Below are 14428 nucleotides of genomic sequence, written 5' to 3' on the forward strand. Positions count from 1 at the left end.
TGCCATGGCGGCATTAAATAATTTTATTTTCCAAATTGCCAGGGGCAGGAATTGGTTAACCAAAGCGAGCCAGCTCAATTGCATGGGTTGAAGGCTTCAAACCTCAAGCATTATTGAACACTATCACTCGCACGTTATACGTACATTGGACAATCAATTCATCGATAAGGGCCTGTTGGTTTACTTGCTAATTGTAATCTGGTCTGCCCCACATTTCTGTTTCAAGACATACTAACTTGATCTAATCGTACGATATTAATTGCTTTGCAGATCTCTTTCTTTCAATTGTAATCTATCATTGATACTTCAACATGTTTATTTGGGAAACTAAATGAGAGGATTTTGGCTTGCTATAGGCCGAATTATGATGTTTTTAATTACATAATACAAAAGCAGAAGGCCATCACCTACACAACAACAAACCACTTAAAACGGACGGCTTAAACCACCATATATAAGCTAATAAACATTGGAATAAATTATTCGGTTTAGGGCTTATTTCCGACAACAACTATCCATCGGTTGTAAGAGGTCGAAAATAAACCTATTATGAAGGCTACCATTAGAATTAGGTTTCCGACGACCGCTTATATATATAAACGTCGGTGTAGAAAACGGGTGACGCCTAAGAGGGGGAGGTGAATTATGACTTCTAAAACTTTCGCTAAACTAGGCCACAAATAAATTCTTAGAGCAAAACCTATACAAATAGTCAAACAAGAAAGTGCAAACTAGGTTTTGTCTAAGTGTTGCTACCTCTACCGCAATGACTAAGTTTCAATCTACACTAAATAAGTATGTATACAAGATTGAAACTTAAATGCTTAATATAAATGCGGAAACTTAAAGAGCAAAGTAGAGAAGCAAACTCTCATGGATGACGCCGGTATTTTTACCGAGGTATCCGGAACCGCGCAAGGTCCCGACTAATCCTCGTTGGTGCCCCTATGCAAAGGGAAGCCCACGCGAGGGCCAAGCACCTCGGTCGAGTAACTCCGTAGAGAGCCGCGGGCCTTCTCCACACGCAAATGGTGCTCCGTTTCTGGCTCCTCTCGGACGCTCCCCGCCGTCTCCACTATCGAGCTTCCGACCGAAACGCCGCGGGCCTCGTTCCCTCCGGTACACGGTGGCGGCCGTGACACAAACGTGGTTGTCACGGTCTCACAAGACTCTCGCCCCACTCGGTACAATTACAACGGCTCGTGCAAGAGCCGAGGGGTTGTGAGGTTTATCTAAACTCACTCAACAATCTAGGGTTCACCTAGAGCAAGCGCTAAAGCGGTCTAACTAACCTAAGCACTTCGCAAAGAACCTACGCTAATCACCGAGTGATTCTATTAAGCACTTGGGTGTAAGAGCATTTGAGAATGTCTACTATATGCCTTGGTATGTCTCTTGGGCTCCCACACTTGGAAATGGCCGGTTGGGGGTGTATTTATAACCCCCAACACAAATAGAGCCATTGGAGAAAAGCTGCTGCTTATCTGCGGCACACCGGACAGTCCGGTGGTGCACCGGACAGCGCAGTGTAGCATGTCCGGTGCGCCTAGCCGTTGCCCTGTCAGAGCAGGTGACCGTTGGCGCCGCAGGCTTTTCACACCGGACAGACTGTTCCTCACACCGAACAGTCTGGTGGTCTTCTCTCCGGGTGCCACCTCGAACTAGCCATTAGGCTGCGGTTCATTGGTGCACCGGACAATCCGGCGTGTGGGCACCGGACAGTCTGCAGGCAGCACACGCCTTCAATCTTGGACTTTTCTTTGATCTTCTTAATGTCTTATTTTGAGGTGTTGCTTTCCTCAATTCCTTAGTCCAAGTAATTTTTGCATCCTGTGAACTACAAACATAAACACTAGAGAAACTTATTAGTCCACGGATTGTGTTGATCATCAAACACCAAAACTCAATTAGCCAAATGGCCTGGGGTCCATTTTCCTTACAATCTCCCCCTTTTTTGGTGATTGATGACAACATAATCAAAGCAAGCAAATAATACAAGTATTTGAATGAAAATATGCAATCTACTTGCTAGGATGCATGTTTGTCCCCACAATGTGATATTATGGACTTAAGCCTCCCCCTAACTCCATAATTCACTTACTTCCTATTTTGGACCAAATAACCAAAACAACTTGAAAAGCCAATTGCAGATTTAAAATTTTTAAATTGGTGGTGTTTGGTGTTTGATACATTTTTCATTGCTTTGGTCCCTGAACTTCTCCCCCTTTGGCATCAACCACCGAAAAGGAAGACATTAAAAGCATGTAGGAAGTAAATAAAACTTGCCCTCATAAGAAATTGAAACACTTGAAAAAATATCAAATGATAACTCCCCCTAAATGAGTGTTCTCTTTTAGAAAGAAATTTCTCCCCTTTTTAGAGACGAAGAAATACTCCCCCTGACAGAGATCTTCTACTTAAGAAAAAGTATGTGAATATTAGAGGTGCAAGACATGATTTGAATAGACTAACTTCCCTTATGCATAGGTAACAGAATATGATTGAACCACTTATGCATGTATAGCAACAAGGAAGTATAAGATATGAAATATAGTCTAACCAAATGTCGGAGAAGACATGTAAATGATGTAAAATGAAGAGGTCTTGGAGATTTGCAGTGGAAGATTGTTGTCTTTTTCCGTGTAACACCCGGTTTTAAGGAACAAAGCCGGGTGCATCTCATACATGCGCCAAGAAGACAACATATACAATAACAGAGTGTATAGAGATAAATGTCATAAAACATCAGAGTATTTATTACATAGCGGAAGACTTATTACAAAATAAAGATAAATATAAAACGAACTAAGGATCGTTGGCGCCAATGTCGACTGAGAAACGCCACCTAGATCAGATCATACTCCTCGCCTTGTGGCTCCTCCTGAACCACCTGTTCTTCTCCTGTGGGGGGGTGTGAGACAGCAAGAGTGAGCTCACATACGTTCATCGCTCAACAAGTTGTGGGGAATAATGTGGCATGAACTCACCAAAGGTGGGAGTTCATGAAGTGTAAGGCTGATCAATGATATAAAGGCTGAAGCTGAGCATTGCTTTTAAAAGTTGGTCAAAATTTTATTAGCAGTTACTAAGTGTAAGTAAATACCAAACCATTATAATAATAAGTAAAAGTAATAATAAAATAATCCCAAATGCAATGAAATGACAGATTAAGTTTAAGTTCCATAAATTAATCATGTGAGTGTCCGAGCCGCTCATGACCGTGAGCACGGCTAGTATACCAGTTTTACACTCTGCAGAGGTTGCGCATCTTTACCCACAAGTCGTGTTACCCATTTGCCACGGAGTTGATCAGACTCCATACACCTCTACCAAGGAAGCGAGGCAGGGTACCACTACGAGGCCTTTACAAAGTTCCACTAGCTTCAGACTACCCGCTACAGTTTATAGGAAGCTCCAGTGCAGGGTTCTTGCCTGACCGCCATCGCAGCAAAATCAACCCAAGGACCTCCCTACACTGACCACTCCCCTACTGCCCTTGCCCCTTTCGGGTAAGGCAGCCCTCCACTAGCTTTCCTAGTTAATCAGCCAAGGGCGTCCCATTATACCCTTGTGGTAGCACTGTTTTCCCGGGTGGTTCTCCATGTTCCCATTAACATAATGATCTTATCATGAATAATAATAATAAACAGATAATAAAAAGTATATGACAATAAGTGATAAATATCTTTATACCCAAATCCACATAAAGCGATAGCATATACTACCCAAAAAAAATTAGTAGTAAAACCAGTGGTGAAACAAGGTATAAAGATAGTCAAAATCTAGGGTAACCTATTGGGTCCCATCAAAATTAACCTATGCAGATCATTATGATTAATAAGAACATGAATGGGTAAAAGAAGTGATCAAGGGCACAACTTGCCTTCAATGAGCTCCTGCTCAGCTAGTTCAACTTGTTGAACCTCAGAATCCACAGTGGCTTGCTCGTCTACTCGCATCAATACAGTACATACATGGTATAGCAAAAATTAACATCACAACAAACATGTAAATAAAATACACAGTAATAATCTAGGCATTAAACTAAGATCACAGGAACTGGAATCACTAAATTTGGAGTTATAGCTTTTAAGTTATGGATTTTCTAATGTTTTATGTATTTAATATAGGAATAAGTGCTAGATAAATTTTAAATCATCTTTCATGTTAAAACAGAGACACTAATGGTTAGACAATAATATTATAAAAATCTAGGAACTGGAATGGACCAATTTGGAGTTTATATGCATTTTCTATGAATTAAACAAGTTCTGGCATTAATTTATGCATTAAAAATCAATTTCTATTTACTTTTAATGGATTTTCTAACCTTCTGGACTAGGCGTCAATTACAGGAAACCGCAGGGGTGTTGGCGCAAAAGATCCTAAGACACAGACTAGCCAGGGAAGGACTGCGGGTTGATTCTTAAACACTATGAGGGGTTTTCTGCAAAGTCGGCCACCAAAGCGGTATCGGCCCGCTCTGGCTGTCCGATCGGACGTTGACGACCCAGATTAGACCTAAACGCGGATGAAACGGTACGTGCCATGATCCATAGGATCCAGAATCCACGGTCCAGGTTTAATATAGCTACGATCGGCTCATATTCACCTGATCAAATATCAACGGCCTAGAATCACTCACGCGAAGGGTTATGCGATCACCTAATCCTAGCCGTCCAGCAAGATCCGACGGCTACCTATGTTGCTCCTACCCTGGTCAACAGAGCGCGGCGGCGCCGCCCAGTGGCCACGGCGAAGCATCGCCGCGGACCCGCAATTCGACGCCTAGACGCCCCAACCTTAAAATTGACCGGTGCAAAACCATCCCACGAACACAGCGAACTATTGGCGCGGTAGCTTACCGAAGGTCGAAGCACGGAGGTTCCTGGTCACGTGAGCGATGGTGTTGTGGCGGGGATCCTCCTCCGGCGAGGAATTAGCGCCCTGACGGTCGTCGACTCTGCCCGGCGAGCCTGGGAGCACCGACGGCGAGTTGAACCGAGGCACCCCGGGACAGCAGGACGGCCCGACGGCGCTAATCGCAAGGCAATTGCCGAGACGCGGGTTCGATGGGTGTTGCGGCCGCAATGGGAGAAAGAGGTAAGGGAAGAGGGAGATTTCGCAAAGCCCTGGAGCCTTTATGCTCCGAATGCCCCCCTGGATTACCGTCAACTAACTCCCAACTAGGACCCTGTTGACCCGCGCGATTGGCGCGATTCCGTTGAGCAGAGGTGCGCGGACAGGGGAGAACGAAGGCCTGACGAGCGGGACCCGCATTCCAGTGAGATAGTGAGCGTGAGCGCGAGAGAAGAGGTTGACCAGTGGGCCCCAGATGTCGGCGCCAGGGCGCGCGCGGTAAGTAGGTGTGGGCCGCGTGGTTCAGATTTGAGAGTGGGCCGAATTCAGAAAGTTGAGCCCAGTTAGGGTAGTTTTGTTTTATTCTTTTCTTTTCCATTTCTTTTTCTCCATTTTCAAATCCAATTTGAATTCAAGTTTAAATTCAAACTTTGTGAATAACTTGTCCTCAGTTTGAAATGTATAGTTTAATAATATAAGTGTGAAAGGTATTTATTCTGGTTTTTATTTTATTTTAGGTAGTATTTTTCTCAGTTCTTCCCTTCTCTTAATTCAAACCCTAATTCTCAAATTAGGATTCAAGCTTTCTAGTAATTATTATCTCATTATTATTATCCTTGTTATTTTATTTAATGCACAAACATATAAAACTCCAACGAGATGCACTTTGTTTTATTTAGTATCATTTGTTCTAATCAATCACTCTTAATTATATGTGTGTTCTTTTTATGATGCAAATAAGGCACACATAAAATGAGAAAATCTCTCTATATTCTTTATTTAGAATTTTGAGTATTACAAATCCTACCCCCCTAAAAAATAATCTCGTCCTCGAGATTTAGGAAGATCTAGAGAAAAGGTGGGGAAAATCTATGCGAAGCTCTTCTTCTCTCTCCCAAGTAGCTTCATCTTCACCATGGTGACTCCATTGTACTTTGCACATCTTTATCACCTTATTTCTTGTAACTCGAGTCAACGTGTCCAGGATCTTGATAGGGTACTCAGCATAGGTCAGATCATCTTGAACACTAAGGTCCTCCATTGGTAACTGCTCCTCAGGTACCCTGAGGCACTTCTTTAGCTGAGACACATGAAATACATCATGTACTTCTGACAGATGATCGGGTAACTTCAGTTGATATGCAACTTCTCCCACTCGCTTTAAGATCAAGAAAGGTCCAATGAAGCGAGGGGACAACTTTCCTTTAACTTTAAATCTCCTCATACCCCGGAGTGGTGACACCTTCAAGTAGACATGATCACCCTCCTTAAACTCCAGTAGTCTTCTCCTATTATCAGTATAGCTCTTTTGCCTTGATTGTGCAATTCTCAAATTTTCTCTTATCATTCGGACTTGTTCTTCTGCCTCTTGAATAAGCTCAGGCCCAAAGAACTGTCTTTCTCCAGTTTGATCCCAATACAGTGGAGTCCTGCATTTCCTGCCATACAAAGCCTCGAATGGTGACATCTTCAAACTGGCCTGGTAGCTATTATTATAAGAAAACTCAGCATAGGGTAAGCTCTTCTCCCAACTGCCACCATGCTTGAGAGCACAAGCTCTTAACATATCTTCCAGCACTTGATTAGTCCTCTCTGTCTGTCCATCAGTCTGGGGATGGTAGGCTGAGCTAAAATTCAACTTTGTATCCAAGCTCTCATGCAACTTCTTCCAAAATCGAGAAGTAAACTGCGATCCTCGATCAGACACGATCTTCTTAGGCACTCCATGTAGGCAAACTATCCGAGTCATATACAATTCTGCTAGCTTGGCTCCCGTGTAATTAGTCCTCACAGGTATAAAATGAGCCACTTTGGTCAATCTGTCCACAATTACCCAAATAGAGTCATATCCTGCTGGAGTGCGGGGTAGTCCAACAATAAAATCCATACCAATTTCTTCCCATTTCCACTCGGGTATCTTCAATGGGTGCAATAATCCAGCGGGTCTTTGATGTTCGGCCTTGACTCTTTGACACACATCACACTTAGCCACATGAGCAGCAACATCTCTTTTCAGTCCATACCACCAATACTTTTGCTTCAAATCTTGATACATCTTAGTGCTACCAGGGTGGATGGAGTAATCAGAATCATGAGCTTCTTTCAATATAGCCTCACGGAGGCTATCAATCTCTGGAACACATATCCGATCTTTGAACCATATAGTACCTTGCTCATCCTCCATGAATTCCGGAACTCGACCATCCGTGATCAGATCCTTAATCTCTTGAATCTTAGCATCACCAACCTGACCTTTACGAATCTCTTGCTCCAAGGTAGGTTCCAACTCAATGGTAACTCCTTCAGTGTGAGTAACAATTCCCAGGTTGAGCTTCTCAAAATCTTTTGCTAATTCATCGGGTAGCTGGACAACAAAAGCGGAGTGAACATGTTCTTTCCGACTCAAGGCATCTGCGACCAAATTCGCCTTGCCCGGGTGATAGTGAATCTCCAAATCATAATCCTTGATGAGCTCCAACCAACGGCGTTGCCTAAGGTTGAGATCCTTCTGAGTGAATATATACTTCAAACTCTTATGATCCGTGTATACTTGGCACTTAGTTCCCATAATGTAGTGTCTCCAAATCTTAAGTGCATGCACAACTGCTGCCAGCTCTAAATCATGAGTGGGGTAGTTCAATTCATGTTTCTGCAACTGACGAGATGCATAGGCGATCACATGTCCTTCTTGCATGAGCACACATCCCAATCCTTGGCCACATGCATCACAATAGATATCAAATCCTTTCTGTAAGTCTGGCATTACCAACACTGGAGGTGACATCAATCTCTCCTTCAATTGATCAAAGCTCTCTTGACATTTCTCATCCCACTTAAACTCTCTTCCTTTCTCCAAAAGCGAGGTCATAGGCTTGGCAATTTTAGAGAACCCTTCAATGAATCTCCGATAATATCCTGCGAGTCCCAAGAAACTCCGAATCTCAGTAGCTGTAGTGGGCACTCTCCACTCCATAATCTCCTCCACTTTAGCAGGATCCACTGCTATTCCTCCATTAGAAATAATATGACCAAGGAATGGCACCTTGTCAATCCAAAACTCGCACTTGCTGAACTTAGCGTAGAGTTGATTATCTCGTAACTTCTGTAGCACCAACCTTAAATGTTGTTCATGATCACTTTCATTCTTAGAATAGATAAGAATATCGTCGATAAACACCACGACGAATCTGTCCAAATACTCCATAAACACTTTGTTCATCAAATTCATGAAATAAGCTGGTGCATTGGTTAATCCAAATGACATAACGGTAAACTCATATAATCCATATCGGGTTGAGAAAGCCGTCTTGGGAATATCCGATGGTCTAATCCTCATCTGATGGTATCCCGATCGGAGATCAATCTTCGAAAATACTCTAGCACCTCTCATCTGATCAAATAAATCCTCAATACGGGGCAACGGATACTTGTTCTTCACAGTAACATCATTCAGAGATCTATAATCCACACACATCCGTTGTGATCCATCCTTCTTCTGCACAAATAACACCGGTGCTCCCCAAGGTGAGGAACTCGGACGAATGTAACCAGCCTCTTGTAACTCCGTCAACTGCTTCTTCAGTTCCTTCAACTCCTCTACGGACATTCTATATGGCCGTTTTGAAATAGGGGCGGTTCCAGGTAAGAGATCAATAACAAACTCAACTTCTCTATCAGGTGGCATCCCTGGTAACTCCTCTGGAAAGACATCCGGAAAATCTCTAACCACCCGGATGTTGTTACCAACAAACTCCTCAGGCATAAAGAACATTGCACGCATGGATGAGGAGGTTACTGCAATATTAACTTGAAATCTTTCTCCTTTAGTGGTAGTGAGTTCTACGGTACCTCTACCACATGCTATAACGGCCTTTGCCTTTCTTAGCCATGACATACCAAGGATCAGATCTATACTGCTTGACTCTAATATTATAGCAGTAGCTCCAAATTCTCTACCCATAATGGTCAATGTCAATCTACGTGTCATTTGATTCGCCTCAACAGGCCCTTTAGGTGTAATTACTATCATGGGTTTTCTCATATTTAGCAGTGGTATTTCATTTGTGTTGGCATAACGAGCAGACATGAATGAATGTGTAGCACCAGAATCAAATAATATTGTTGCAGGAATTGCATTAACATAAAACATACCAATTACGAGGTCCCCACCATCCGGAGTATCATCAACACTGACTTGATTCACCCTGGCTATAGAATATCCCTTGCCAGGAGTCTGTTGCTTGTTCTGAACTGGAGTAGTAGCAATTCTCTGTGGGCAGACATTTGCATAATGACCAGTCTTCCCACACTTGAAACACGTAGTGCCTGGACTCTGTCCTGCAAACTTTGTCGGGGTGCCAGTGGGGGTAGCCTGTCGAGTAGGTGTCCTCAGTGGTGATTGCTGAACTGGGCGCGGTCCTCCTGGTCGAGTCGGTGTACCCTGTGGTGAACTGTAGCGAGGACGAACACTGCTGCTACCCTGTCCTTGTGAGATAGCCTTCCTCTTCAAATCACCCAGTTGAACACGCTTGTGTTCAATAGCAAGAGCCTTATCCAGTAGCCTCTGAAATGATGGAAAAGTGTGTGCAACCAGTGCATACTGTAGAGGTCCATTAAGTCCTTCAATGAAGTGCTCCTGCTTCCTCTCATCCTCAGCAACTTCCTCCGGAGCATATCTTGACAGCTGAATAAATTTGTCTCTGTACTCGCTGACCGACATATTGCCTTGCTTCAATGACAGAAACTCCTTCTTCTTGATCTTTATCATCCCAGCTGGAATATGGTAGTTCCTGAATTGGGTACTGAACTCTGCCCAAGTAATAGTATCAGCAGCATCGTGGGCAGCAGTATAAGAATCCCACCAGTCAGCTGCAGGACCTGTCAGACGTCCAGAAGCATATAAAACCTTCTCCCGGTCAGTGCATTGTGCAATATTCAGCATCTTCTCAACGGACTTCAGCCAGTCATCCGCATCCAGTGGATCAGGTGAGCTAGCGAACGTAGGTGGCTTATGACTCATGAACTCCCGATGCTTATCTCGGGGTGGAACTGGTGGTGGTGGTGGAGGCAATGGCACTTGCTGCTGTTGCTGCTGTTGTTGAAGTTGTTGTTGCAGCTGCTGTTGTTGCGCCCTCCTTTCTTGGCGTATCTCATCTCTCTCCTGGCGCAACTCCTGGCGTATATCTTCTCTTTCCTGACGCATTTCCTGGCGTTCTTGCTGCATCTGGGCACGCATATCTGCCATAGTGTCTGCCATTTGCTGCATCACCGCCATCTGAGCAGCAACCAGTGGATCAACTCCGCCTGGTGGAGGATTAGGAGGATTCATCCCTGCTGGCTGTGGCTGAGGTTGTCTATAAATCCTTCGAGTGTGTTGATTAGGAGGCAAATCAATTCCACCACCCCGCCTGGTATTGACCATCTGAGTTAGATACATATGGTAAGAAAATAGTATCCAAGGCAGTAATTACAATCATGTTTCTTTGGGGGATTTATTAGCTAAGTAGATTAGTGTGTCACCTACTAAAGCTAATACAATACCTTATAGTGGTACATGCTAAGATGTCCATCTATACTATTTCAATCAATCAAAGAAGCAAATCAGGCATTGATCATCAGAACAATCAACCAACATTTTTAATAGAGAAAATAGTTTTAATTTTGTCTTAGGCTTCCTATCTCTTAAAAAATGTCATAGGGGTAGGGATTCCAAGGTGTGAAATCCGTCTTGTCTTGGAGTAGAAAAGGTAAGAATGATCAGAGTAGAACAGTAGAAGGTGAGACAGGATCAAGATAAGATAAGAAAGAATCAGAGTAAGGTAAGTATTGAAGGGTTTAGTCCATTTCTATCTAGGCTTCGTCCTACAGTCAACATTTCCTCTGATACCACTTCTGTAACACCCGGTTTTAAGGAACAAAGCCGGGTGCATCTCATACATGCGCCAAGAAGACAACATATACAATAACAGAGTGTATAGAGATAAATGTCATAAAACATCAGAGTATTTATTACATAGCGGAAGACTTATTACAAAATAAAGATAAATATAAAACGAACTAAGGATCGTTGGCGCCAATGTCGACTGAGAAACGCCACCTAGATCAGATCATACTCCTCGCCTTGTGGCTCCTCCTGAACCACCTGTTCTTCTCCTGTGGGGGGGTGTGAGACAGCAAGAGTGAGCTCACATACGTTCATCGCTCAACAAGTTGTGGGGAATAATGTGGCATGAACTCACCAAAGGTGGGAGTTCATGAAGTGTAAGGCTGATCAATGATATAAAGGCTGAAGCTGAGCATTGCTTTTAGAAGTTGGTCAAAATTTTATTAGCAGTTACTAAGTGTAAGTAAATACCAAACCATTATAATAATAAGTAAAAGTAATAATAAAATAATCCCAAATGCAATGAAATGACAGATTAAGTTTAAGTTCCATAAATTAATCATGTGAGTGTCCGAGCCGCTCATGACCGTGAGCACGGCTAGTATACCAGTTTTACACTCTGCAGAGGTTGCGCATCTTTACCCACAAGTCGTGTTACCCATTTGCCACGGAGTTGATCAGACTCCATACACCTCTACCAAGGAAGCGAGGCAGGGTACCACTACGAGGCCTTTACAAAGTTCCACTAGCTTCAGACTACCCGCTACAGTTTATAGGAAGCTCCAGTGCAGGGTTCTTGCCTGACCGCCATCGCAGCAAAATCAACCCAAGGACCTCCCTACACTGACCACTCCCCTACTGCCCTTGCCCCTTTCGGGTAAGGCAGCCCTCCACTAGCTTTCCTAGTTAATCAGCCAAGGGCGTCCCATTATACCCTTGTGGTAGCACTGTTTTCCCGGGTGGTTCTCCATGTTCCCATTAACATAATGATCTTATCATGAATAATAATAATAAACAGATAATAAAAAGTATATGACAATAAGTGATAAATATCTTTATACCCAAATCCACATAAAGCGATAGCATATACTACCCAAAAAAAATTAGTAGTAAAACCAGTGGTGAAACAAGGTATAAAGATAGTCAAAATCTAGGGTAACCTATTGGGTCCCATCAAAATTAACCTATGCAGATCATTATGATTAATAAGAACATGAATGGGTAAAAGAAGTGATCAAGGGCACAACTTGCCTTCAATGAGCTCCTGCTCAGCTAGTTCAACTTGTTGAACCTCAGAATCCACAGTGGCTTGCTCGTCTACTCGCATCAATACAGTACATACATGGTATAGCAAAAATTAACATCACAACAAACATGTAAATAAAATACACAGTAATAATCTAGGCATTAAACTAAGATCACAGGAACTGGAATCACTAAATTTGGAGTTATAGCTTTTAAGTTATGGATTTTCTAATGTTTTATGTATTTAATATAGGAATAAGTGCTAGATAAATTTTAAATCATCTTTCATGTTAAAACAGAGACACTAATGGTTAGACAATAATATTATAAAAATCTAGGAACTGGAATGGACCAATTTGGAGTTTATATGCATTTTCTATGAATTAAACAAGTTCTGGCATTAATTTATGCATTAAAAATCAATTTCTATTTACTTTTAATGGATTTTCTAACCTTCTGGACTAGGCGTCAATTACAGGAAACCGCAGGGGTGTTGGCGCAAAAGATCCTAAGACACAGACTAGCCAGGGAAGGACTGCGGGTTGATTCTTAAACACTATGAGGGGTTTTCTGCAAAGTCGGCCACCAAAGCGGTATCGGCCCGCTCTGGCTGTCCGATCGGACGTTGACGACCCAGATTAGACCTAAACGCGGATGAAACGGTACGTGCCATGATCCATAGGATCCAGAATCCACGGTCCAGGTTTAATATAGCTACGATCGGCTCATATTCACCCGATCAAATATCAACGGCCTAGAATCACTCACGCGAAGGGTTATGCGATCACCTAATCCTAGCCGTCCAGCAAGATCCGACGGCTACCTATGTTGCTCCTACCCTGGTCAACAGAGCGCGGCGGCGCCGCCCAGTGGCCACGGCGAAGCATCGCCGCGGACCCGCAATTCGACGCCTAGACGCCCCAACCTTAAAATTGACCGGTGCAAAACCATCCCACGAACACAGCGAACTATTGGCGCGGTAGCTTACCGAAGGTCGAAGCACGGAGGTTCCTGGTCACGTGAGCGATGGTGTTGTGGCGGGGATCCTCCTCCGGCGAGGAATTAGCGCCCTGACGGTCGTCGACTCTGCCCGGCGAGCCTGGGAGCACCGACGGCGAGTTGAACCGAGGCACCCCGGGACAGCAGGACGGCCCGACGGCGCTAATCGCAAGGCAATTGCCGAGACGCGGGTTTGATGGGTGTTGCGGCCGCAATGGGAGAAAGAGGTAAGGGAAGAGGGAGATTTCGCAAAGCCCTGGAGCCTTTATGCTCCGAATGCCCCCCTGGATTACCGTCAACTAACTCCCAACTAGGACCCTGTTGACCCGCGCGATTGGCGCGATTCCGTTGAGCAGAGGTGCGCGGACAGGGGAGAACGAAGGCCTGACGAGCGGGACCCGCATTCCAGTGAGATAGTGAGCGTGAGCGCGAGAGAAGAGGTTGACCAGTGGGCCCCAGATGTCGGCGCCAGGGCGCGCGCGGTAAGTAGGTGTGGGCCGCGTGGTTCAGATTTGAGAGTGGGCCGAATTCAGAAAGTTGAGCCCAGTTAGGGTAGTTTTGTTTTATTCTTTTCTTTTCCATTTCTTTTTCTCCATTTTCAAATCCAATTTGAATTCAAGTTTAAATTCAAACTTTGTGAATAACTTGTCCTCAGTTTGAAATGTATAGTTTAATAATATAAGTGTGAAAGGTATTTATTCTGGTTTTTATTTTATTTTAGGTAGTATTTTTCTCAGTTCTTCCCTTCTCTTAATTCAAACCCTAATTCTCAAATTAGGATTCAAGCTTTCTAGTAATTATTATCTCATTATTATTATCCTTGTTATTTTATTTAATGCACAAACATATAAAACTCCAACGAGATGCACTTTGTTTTATTTAGTATCATTTGTTCTAATCAATCACTCTTAATTATATGTGTGTTCTTTTTATGATGCAAATAAGGCACACATAAAATGAGAAAATCTCTCTATATTCTTTATTTAGAATTTTGAGTATTACATTCCGGGACTTGATTTTCCTTACAATGAGAGTAGCACAAGAAAATAGACTTGAAAGGGGTGTTAGTCTCAAAGTCTTAGATTATAGAGTAATCTCCCCCTGAAAGTGTGCATACAAGTTTTGAATACTCGTAGGAGACATGCACTTTGATTTGATATCAAGAGGGGCAGATTATCCATAATCCGAGCTTTGGCACATATAAGTTAAATGATACCAATG

The sequence above is a fragment of the Zea mays genome, chromosome 2 (genome assembly GCF_902167145.1).
Source record: "Zea mays cultivar B73 chromosome 2, Zm-B73-REFERENCE-NAM-5.0, whole genome shotgun sequence".
In the NCBI taxonomy this organism is placed as follows: domain Eukaryota; kingdom Viridiplantae; phylum Streptophyta; class Magnoliopsida; order Poales; family Poaceae; genus Zea; species Zea mays.